This window comes from Apteryx mantelli, chromosome 3 (genome assembly GCF_036417845.1).
Source record: "Apteryx mantelli isolate bAptMan1 chromosome 3, bAptMan1.hap1, whole genome shotgun sequence".
In the NCBI taxonomy this organism is placed as follows: domain Eukaryota; kingdom Metazoa; phylum Chordata; class Aves; order Apterygiformes; family Apterygidae; genus Apteryx; species Apteryx mantelli.
The window spans coordinates 129,533,717-129,544,612 of record NC_089980.1 but is presented as its reverse complement, the minus strand read 5'-3'; the positions used below and the strand labels follow the sequence as shown (position 1 = coordinate 129,544,612).

The following is a 10,896-nucleotide window of genomic DNA, read 5'->3' as shown; positions in this document are numbered from 1 at the left end:
GAAATATCCTCTCCAAAGCATACTCCTGTCTTGAACTATAACGACCTCAGCAGTTCTCCGCACAGGAAAGGAACAGGACCTAGTCAGCACTGGGGTGGATGACCTCCAAGTTCTTTTGGCCCTGCTAGATGGAAAGTAGATGGCATTACTGTTGATACAGAAGAGCAGCAGGCAGGCTAATTTGTAATCCAGCAGGATCCCAGGATATGTCCAAAATATTATTTATGACTAGAAGTTATAAACTAGAGTTAAGGCAGATTTTATTGTTTACTTATCCAAGTCATAAAATATACAACCACAGCAAATATAAACAACAGCAAAACAAGTTAGGAAAGACATGCTTTCAGCTAGTTAATCATCTCAAAATTCTAAATATTATCTAATGACAGATGGCTGCTGGAGTCTGTAAAGGACCATACCAAATCCTATTCCCTATTCCACGCAGACCACCCCTATCGAGGACACTTCCATCCAGCTGTATTATCACCTATCGTGTCTTGAAACAGAAAATTTCATTTCCTCATCACCATTTGGTGAGTCTTGTGTTGGAAAAGGGCCTACTGCCCTCCTTTCTTTGTCCAGCTCTTGCAGATGGATCGTTCTTTTCCAGTGTCTTCGAAGGAACAGTCAAGAATGTCTTCTTTCCCTACTATGCTGATCGGGGTGAGTTTTTCTAGTCTAGTTTTTATACCCTTTTTATCACTAAATTCTAGACATTTGTCAGTGGTATGTTAAGCGATACAAGCAGTGTCTGTCATATATACTGTGAGTTCCTGCTCATTCTCATTTGTTGTTCTTCTTATTCGCACTGCCACAGCACCACTAAGTAAGCTGCTGCTGCTTATCTGAGACTGGCTCAGGAGGAGAACATAAAATCACAGAATAACAGAAAATAGGGTCACAACAGATATCAGCAGAACATTTAGTACATCAGCTCGCCCATGCAGGGTCAATATATTTTCTGTGACAGAAAATTTCATATCTGTTTTTAAAAATCCTCCAATGAACGGGAGTCTACAGCTTGTCCAGAATATTTATTCCATTGCTTCATTGTGACTTTTTTTCTTAATATATAGTAAAAATGTCCTTCACTGCAGTTTAAACCAATTACTTCTTGTCCTATGCATCATGGATGTGAAGAACAGATAATTCCACTTTCCTGCTTTTTAAAGACTCTTAAAATGACATATTTCTTTTTGAAGCCCTCTGACTATATGGACTGGATTCAACATGTCTGGAATTAATTAATTAGTAGAATTAGCACCATGTGACTTACTTGATCAGTTTGAGTGACCTATCAAACTATTTTAAACTAGGCTGACAAAAACATTTCCAGAAGTTACAGATAAGTTTTATTTCAGACTGAAATGTCATCATAAAATATCAGAAGTTTGCAAAATGAATCCACTTTTACAAGTACTTTGTGAACTTGGAAAAATGAGGTTTAACTGAGAAAAGTCTAATATTTTATTTTTCTTCTCCCATTTCCCACTTTGTTTAGCCAGAAAAATGAACTTAGTTTTTGACAAAAGTATGCTTTATATCAAATAATTTTTAAATACCACATTTGATAAATTAAGATTAATAATTAAATAGCCTGAAATACAATCACTATTATAGTTTACAGATAAGGGAACATTGTTTGCAAAGTTCTGTAAGAATGTGGGCTAATCTTATGGACAAATTAAAATCCATAATCCTAGTTAGGCCATGGTCTGCTGGTAATGTATTCAAAATTAAAGTATTGTGTGATTTATGGAAGTCAAAAAGGAAATTACTCAAAAGAGTCTATACGGAATGCTTACAACTAGCTTCCACTCTCTCAAAGGACAGAACTTTAACAATAATCATGGCTCAGTTGAGAAGATCTTTAACTTGTTTTGCAAAATGTTTGCTTGACTTCTTCAGCTTCATCAATTAAATGTGCTTAGCTCAGCCAGATAATGGGCATACAAGGTTATGCAAGACTTGTAATTACAGTATCAATCCTTATAATATTTTGTAACAAAGGGAGGAGTCTATTTTTATTCTACTTTCATATTTCCTTGAGGAAAATGTTCAGAAGAATTAATTGCAATTAATGTTTGAAACAGCACACAGATAAAAATATTTATGATCTTTCTTCTTTCCATTTTTAAAATTACAGACTATCTCAGTCTATGTTCTACATATAAAAAGATCTATTTGAAATGTGAATATTAATGACTGCTAAAAATGAAAACTCTTGTTCACAAAGAAACAAAATTCCAAAGTTGTTTTAATTTTGAATTCTTCAAAATAGGTCACGTTTGCCATATATTTAAAATGTCACCGTTGTTTAACTTTGCTGTGTTAGAATATATTAAGACCACGTTGACAGACTACATAGGACACTGACACTTTATTCATGATAACCCAGCAGAAATCATGATGGTATAAAACGGGATAATATAAGATAAAAGTCTATTGCTAAAGACAAAAAAAAAGGAACTTGCAATCATGAATACATGACTTGTTTTCTACTCGATGATTCTACTTTAATCATTGGATTCGTTATAGGAAAGCTGGAAGTGAACTACTAAGTTGTCGGTATTGAAGAGGAAGATATAATTCAAGGCTTATGTCAAAGTAAGTCCTATGTTCCATGAATATTCACTCATACTTTTGGTCTCCACTTTAGAAGAAATCCATTGCCTTCAGGTGGAAATGCAGGTATCAGGGCAGATTCACAATACTGGCAGCACTAATCTTAGACAGCTGGCTGGATTTGATTTTATGAGTGAAAAAATAACATTGATGTAGGAAAAAATAGAAACAAAAATATAGGATCCAATGACATTTTATGAGTTAAAAAATGAGAAGTCATCCTCCACTAAGCCTTTTCCTGTTTATAGGTAAGTGCAGATATGCATTCTGAGGCCTATTGTAACTGACGGCAGTGATTCAGCTAGGCTCTGAAATGATTACTTCATCAGTACAGTGAACATACAGAATCCACAAATTACTACTGTTTAAAGTCTTCTTTATCTTCACAATGCACAAAGTAAAAATTGAGAACAGACCAGTAACAAATGTATTTGAAAATCAACAAAATGTTTTTTCAGTGGTAAAAATCTACATCGATTGGCCTTCTAATTCGTCTTTCCTTCCAAAAGGTATTAATGTCAGATTGCTTGCCCTGTGATCTGCTGATGACTTTCAGCTAGTACCAGAAGTCATGGGGCAGGTGAGTGACTGCAGAGCTCAGCTGTACCCAGGAAGGGGGTGGGAGGACAGGGATCCCTAATGGTCCTGTCTAATTACAAATTAAGCCAATAGAAGGTGAGACCCCAGTTCTGCAAATGCAGGCAAAGAGACCTGCAGGCTGAATTTCATTAGATGCAACCTCACAATCTCCTGATGATACTAATAGGCCACTTTCATGTTGCAGTCAAAAAATAATCACAGTCTCATATCAACATACCCATGAGGACTTGAAGAAACTACCCGCATTTTGGCTGCCACCTAGCAGTGGCAGCTCAGGCTATATATGCCCTGGTGGATTTAAGGTGTGGGAGGAAAAGGTAATGGGAAGAAACTAAAGGAAACAGCCCTCCACCCATTCCCATCCCTCCAAATAGCATCTCCAGATACTGCCTTGACTTTGGGTCAAAAGACAAAAAGATGTCTAATGGTGAAATCACCACCAAAGTATCACAGCTGGCTCTGTATACCTGAGTATCAGAATGCCTCCAACTTGAAAACAACAAAGCTCTAAATGAATTTCAAGGAATTTCTTGTATTTCTCACTTTACGGGATCAGACTCCTGTTTGGAGTAGGGAATGAGAGTCCAGGAAAGGGTTTTATTGGCTTGCAGTCATGTTATTTTGTCAAATATCCCAGCTTGCCAATAAATTTAATCCTGTTTGCGAGACTACCGCATTTGTCGGCAGAACAGACAATTCATACATATTAATTTCCTAAAAGGTTTGGGAAATGGACTAATGGATTAAGAAAAGACCCCAAGTAAATTCCCTGCTCTGAAAAAAGCTGCTGTGTCTACTCGGTGACATTACTAGACACCACAGAATCCATTCAAAGCAATTCCCAAGAAACCAGGCTTATTCAGGTCTGCTCTTCATGGGAACTATTTGGGTATTGTTTTTGTTTATTGGTTGGTTGCTTGCTAAGGGTCTTTTGAGGGAGCTGGATGCTTATATTGTTTATCACTTATGGTGAAATACTTCTTCTAAATGCAAGACCTAGAAGAAACATCCCAGATTTTCTGGGAACAACTTTCTGGAAGGTTGTACAATTGTCAGATCCAGTTGACTGGTATAATTTCATCACCAGCCCACACATACTCTGTCCAGGGCTTGTCCCCCAACAGGCATGTCTGTTTTGAATAAATAAGAAACAACACTTTGTTTTAAGGGAAACAAAGGAGAAAACCCATTTGCCTTTGTATACCATGTATTTATCTCTTCAGTGTCTCCAGATACTCAGTTTAATTTATTTAAAACTTCAAGTTAATACAGTGGTACTTACTACTTTAAATAATTATTAACTCATCATACTCTTTACATGTAGGATTTGCAGGTAAAATTTTGAAGCACAGCCTTAGGAGAAATAATATGTAGTAGTTTTCATTAATCTGTCCAACTGCATTTATGTAAGAAAAATATTCTTTCCACTATTACAGTTGAGTTAGAAATTATATACTGTGAAAGTATCAAAAGACTGAAAATGAGGATTTGAAGATAGAATATCAGACCATTTCATAACAAAAGATTCCTGAAGGATGCCGAGTCTCTCAGTGTACAATAATTCTCATGCAAACAGTGCATACGGAGACTTTTGTCAAGTTTTTCAATTCTTCTCAAATTCTTGTGATCTCCTGAAAGGTAAACATTTTTCCATAGTAGCTGAATTGACAAGCTATGACGAAATCACGTTGTGAAGTCAGAGAGTAGATCATATATACAGCTGGATGAAATCTCCAGTATTTCTGCTTTGCTGTGATGTGCTTTTAGCTGAGTCACATTTAGGATTAAAAAATCTGTGAAAAATTCCGTTGTAACTTAGATATCTTTCTAAGCATTATCAACGCAATACAGAATGAGGTTATTTAAATCTTAAGCTTTAAACATATAAATTTGTCATGCATTTTAAAAGAAATACAGGTAGTTACCTGTCACCAAAACTGTTTCTCCATTACCTTCAGTTTCATCTTTCTTGACTTATAAATTGTTACAGTCTAATAACCACTTAACACACAAAGATAACTTCTAATAGCTTGGAAACAGCTTAAAAGCCTCTCCTTTGCAGAAAATATGTGAATTTATGCATTGTCAACTTAGGGGGACATAATATCTCAGCACTCTATGTAATTAAAGTTGACAAAATATTTCCTCTAATTGTGTAATTTTGAAACTCTTTTGGAAAATGAGGAAAAATAAACATTTTATTATCCCTCTTTTGAGGCCCAAAATGTTTCTTCTACAATGTGTTTTGTTGTACTGTGTATTTATAAAAAGTACAACTTTCTGGAAGCAATATTCTTTCTCATTTTCCACTATTTGGTGTTTCACAAAATTAACAAGCTGCAAATGATAAGAGAGTGTCAAAGTCTAAATAAATCAGTTTTTGTCATGTTTTACATTTTCAAGTATTTTTAATGCAGCTTCACTGGTGTCTTGAAAAAATAATTATACACACCCTGAGTCTTCCATTGTAGTAACAGATATTTATCTGAAACATCTGGATATTTCTGGGGTTTGAGGCATAAATGTTCATACGAAAAAAACAAGCCTTTTCCAATAGCATCTGTAGGTCTCCTCATCATTGAAAGAGGAGCATGTTCCTGGGATTACAAGACGCTTTTATCATACCAAAATGTTTCATTTTAGCTATCATCTTCAAGACCGAGGCAATAGCATAGGAGTCTGTCACAACGAGGTGATCTGCAAGAGTGACCTCGGGTAATAATGCAACACACTTCTATTGCTTCTGCAACACTGAAATTCTGACATTTCTTAACAGCAAAAGTTTTGGCCAGGGAGCTCCCCATAGAAGTTATGCTGGAATCATTTTCACACTCCCTTCCATTTCGTCCTATCTTACATCTAACAGCCTAGCACAGGCATCTTCTGTGTAGACTGTAGCAATAGCCTTACAGCAAATATTGCTGTTTTTACTGATATGTGCAAAATCACCTCCCCTTTCATTCTGGAGAGTGCAGCCTCTTTCTTTTAGGAATGGCATGTTGATTCATTGATAAAATGGCATGATCAGAACAGTGACACTGATATTCTATCCCTAACATATTTCAATGAACTAAGATCCACAAATAATATTTAGATTCAAACTTAAATCATTGTCACTCCTTCTGCTCTTTTCTCGCACTCTTCTGTGGTCTGTTGGCGCCTACTCTGTGACTCAAGCAGATAGTTGTTTCAGCTATTTAGATAAATTTATGGAGTAAAATAATCTAATGTTAATAGCAGCTACTTAACAACTTTGGTTATTACTAGATAGTAATAATTTTTATATAATGTAAATGTATCATCTAGGTTTTTTTAAATTTAGAACAAAAATATTTATTAAATACAGATGTCTTTTTTTGCTTTGTTATTTACTATTCTAACAATGCATCAATAACACTGTTCATTTTCTTTTTGTTCCCCAAAACGCCCTTCCTTCATATTGCCCTTAACACCACTGGCAAGATTTCTTCTTCATAGTGTCACAGTTTTCTACAGTTTCCAACATTAAAAAGTTTATATAAATCATTATAAATTGCTTTCTTGCTACACCTGTTATAGATATATATATATTATTGTTACTGCTGCTTTCATTGCTAAGCATTTTAGTTCTTTTAAACAACCTTCATGTTCTTTTCTGTTGTGGGGTTATGCTGTTAAGGAGTTGAAGTAAACAGCTTTTAATTATCATTCACATTTTTCTGGTTAAGTTTTTCCTCCCAGATGATTTGATTCATAATTGTTTTCAGCTTTGCGAAACCAATCCTTTTAAAGCACAGAGGGAATACATACCCACATACACACACACGCGTGCCGTCGTTACTACACGTGTGGGCGTGTGTTCGCGAGTGCGTGCAGGCGTGTTTCCGTATGTGACTTGTACAGCCTTGTATAGATGGTTGGGTTTTATGATGTTTATACAGAGCAACTATAATCAAGTCACAACCACTTGAGCTGAACCACAAGCACTGGGAAATGCTCCTACTGACTTGACGTGTAGCACAGAATTGTCTCGCGCTGTTTGCAACACGTTTTGCCTTAGACAATTGACATGTGCAATATTCAGAAAGTCTCAGGACATTCAGTACTGGCAGCACACAACCGCCAGCGCACATTTCTCAGCCTTCTGAAGTCCCCCACCAAAAATCCCTCATCTTTTTATTTGCATTGGAGATGGGTGTTTAGGCGCCGTTATCCGGCGCGGCGATACTGGGCAATACTGCCATAGCATGGTACCACGCTAATCCATAGGCAGGTAAATGTACGTCTCTTGTCAGTGAGCCAGAAACAGATAAAGCTGTTTTAAAAGTTTTTAAATAAGTATTCTTTTCTTCTGTAGACCTATCTTTTAATCTTAATTCTTTATTTATTGGTCTTAATGTATAAGTAGTCTAAGATAATACCAGAAATAAATTAAGATCACAGTATAGCAGCTTATCAGAATATAAATACAAATGACAGATACAAATGACAGAATTGAATTTTAATCATGCTAACACTAAATAAGATGATCAGAAGATATACAAGGTGCAAAGATTCAGAAGTAGAAATAAGCAGGGGATTTCCATGGGCAGAGATCAAAAACCTAATGTGATCAAACAAACAAACAGCTATATACTCCATGGCATCATATAGAATAATTTGGTATTTAAAAATAAAAATAAATACATCTGTCTTACATGGGTTAAAATAATTTAGCATTAGTGTTATCTGATTACAGATTAGGATAACTTAGCATTAGTGGTATCTGATTTCCCTATATACAGTGGGATAAAAATTTTATCTCTGATGAATTAGTAAAAGCAGGGTTGGGCTCAAGGCTACTGTTTATTTTGGCATTGTTTCAATGCTCATATTTACGGGAACCTCAGCAGATACCCAAGATCTCCTTTGAAACCCAGGGAGAGACTGGGTGTATATCTGGTCCCTGCTCCTCTCTGCAGTTGCCGCTGTGCCCTAGTGCTGGGGGCTCCCTGCTTGCCCTGGACTGCAGGAGGCTCCCCGGGGCAAGCTGACCGCCCTCTCTCCGAAAGGCTTCACCCGACACACGTAGAGCACACGGGCAGCCTTCCTAACACAGGAAAACGTTAACACGCAGGATAGACTGTGCACAAATAAAATACGTTGTTATAGCACCAACACCGACACGGGCAAGTTGCAAAACTCAGGCAAGCGCAGTACTGCAGCGGAGAGTCCGTGGGATGTTTTCAGCAGCTTCCATTTTAAGCACATGCATTTGCACATGATGTTGTTCGTAACGCTCCCCTCTTGTTAAACGCCGGCTTGCTCCTCATCCTCCAGAAGGGCAGGTTAGCACTGTACATGACACAAGGACAACTGTAATGTTTGGCTGCAGAATGACAGGTTATGTGCCTAGATCTAAACCTCTGTACCTGTCCTTCCCTGCCTTTCCCTGATTCATCTCCCGAGGGCATCTTAGGCCCTGTGAGTTCATACTGCACTTTAATGACTATCTGTCTTTTGAAAGAGCTTCTTTCTGTAAGGTGTTCAGGTGAGGATAGCTGCTGTGTGCCAGAGTGACCTTCCCCTTGAAGGCCTGATCAGAAATTCAAAAAGTCGACAAAAACACAGTGATTTTGATGAAATTCCAATCAGATCCTACATTTCTGATTGTTTTCTAGAAACATTACAAAGGCATGAAATAAGTGACTGCTCCAAGAGTCCTCCCTCCTAGTTTTTACAGTTATTTGAATAGCCACAAAAACTGCTATACTTCTCACTGGTCTAAACTGAAGACTAGTATTAATCATGGTTTTGCCACTGAACTACTCCATAATCTTGGGCAACTCATTGCATTCTCTGAGCCTGTTTCCAATCTTTTCTCTCCTTTTTATTTTGTCTGCTTATATATAGATTTCCCTTTTGATTTGCATTTGAGCAGTGGTTGGTACCTTTCAGCCGTGATGTTGGGTGAGGCTCCTCTGAGCTACTGTAATATTGTCATCATCATCATCATCATTACCCTCCGCCGTGCAGGCTGGATGCTAACCTCATGTCTCACAATATGCTTCAACATCAATGTGAACTCTGGGGAAGGAGTTAAACATTGCTCTGACATACACGAACATTACCCCCCCTGAAATCTCTGGGAGTTATGTGTACATCTGAGGGCAGAGTTCGGGCCATAAAGCTTAAGTACAAGCATCTGGGCACAATTTTCTCTCGTGAGCAGGATTCCAAGTTTCTGTAACATCTGCTGTGGGAACTATAAGTACTTTATATTAATGTTTTACACTGTGTTAGCTATAATCGCCTTTTTTATGGGAAAAATGTTGTCATCTCCACCTGGTGATTCCAGTGATGTGGACACCTGTCTGCTTGGAATTGGACTGAGACCATCAACGCGTTTCACACAGGCAATCAGACTGTCAGATGGTAATGGCCTCAGGTTATAATTTACAAGTGACCCATGCATACTGTTTTTTTTTTTTTTTCCCAGCAGAACATCATTTTCAGATAAGTTCTCTTTTCTCTGTAGGGAATCGGCTAGTTCTATCACTTCGTATTTTTGGGAAGTGCTGGCTAAGAGATAACAAATGCATTCACACGTAGGAAAGGAAAGAATCCTTTAGCACTGCTGTTTCTGCATAGCCCACACAGAAATGGGAACAATATTGTAAAATCTGTTATGATTCTTTAATGTATTTACTACTGATATATGTAATTATATAACTACTAATGATGATTTAATGTTTTCTGATAACAGTAGCAGTTTATTTAGCTGTTTATGGTGTCTTGGTGCTTGCTGTCAATCTCACTTATCCATAAGGTCCTGATGAAGCAGGGGCACTTGACTATGTTTTTGTATTTACAGCTAGTTTTTCCCCTATGTCTAATCAACAGAACAGGGAAGAGAAATGATGTCAATATTGGCCATACTCCATTTTGTATTGCCATTCATAGACTGTTATCGATACTCAAGTTAGTTTAAAACAAGCTGAAATATATCTGCACCGTCACTTTTGTTCCTGCAGTTATGAAATAACATTACAATAAAACATAAGCTTTAGTTAAACTATAACATAAGTAATACAGAGCTAGGTATGTACCCTGATATATTTTAACTTGAAATAAATCCTGCAATAATATTCCCATGGGAGGAAGAATATTTTACCTCTCCTGCTCCTATATTTATTTTATTTTTAAAACTGCCCCAAAGGCATTATTTTTAGCTGAATTTTTTAAAATAGTTCGTACTGTCTGGCCTGTGTGAAATGGGTAAAGAAAAAGTAAAATTTAGTGGAACTTTTCTCAAAATTTCCCATTTTTCTGTGATACATTGTGTTGATAACCAACATGCCCTTCCCTATTAAAAGTTATAATTTATTTAAGAAATTGATGGAGATTTCGTATACTTTGGAAAAAAGTAAACCAAGCCCTAGATTAGTCAACTGAAAGAACTACAGTACACTGTCTGGTGCAGTACCAACAGTATCAATAGAAGGGGCTCCTGAACTTAAAAAATACAAGCGTAGGGATACCTATATGTATTGTATGTATAAACAGAATTTGTAAGATGGAATGTGTGCATAAATCCCAGAATCCTATTAAAAAGCCATGCTGGAATTTTTTTACCACGAGTAAAGGAGACAACACTGAGCAATTTTCATCTCCCCTGAATAAATCTCAGGAGGAGCCTCCAGGAGACAAAAT

At 36.9% G+C, this 10,896-nt stretch overlaps 1 long non-coding RNA gene across 7 annotated transcripts in view; it reads left to right on the top strand.

Moving 5' to 3' along the window:
* The first annotated feature begins 483 nt into the window (after positions 1-483).
* LOC106492254 (uncharacterized) overlaps positions 484-10,896 on the top strand; it is a 105,465-nt gene continuing 95,052 nt past the window's right edge. For all 7 annotated transcript variants that reach the window (XR_001293958.1, XR_001293961.1, XR_001293962.1 and 4 more), the window contains exons 1-2: positions 484-663; positions 2,539-2,607. This is a non-coding gene — a long non-coding RNA (uncharacterized lncRNA). The remainder of the gene's footprint in view (positions 664-2,538; positions 2,608-10,896) is intronic.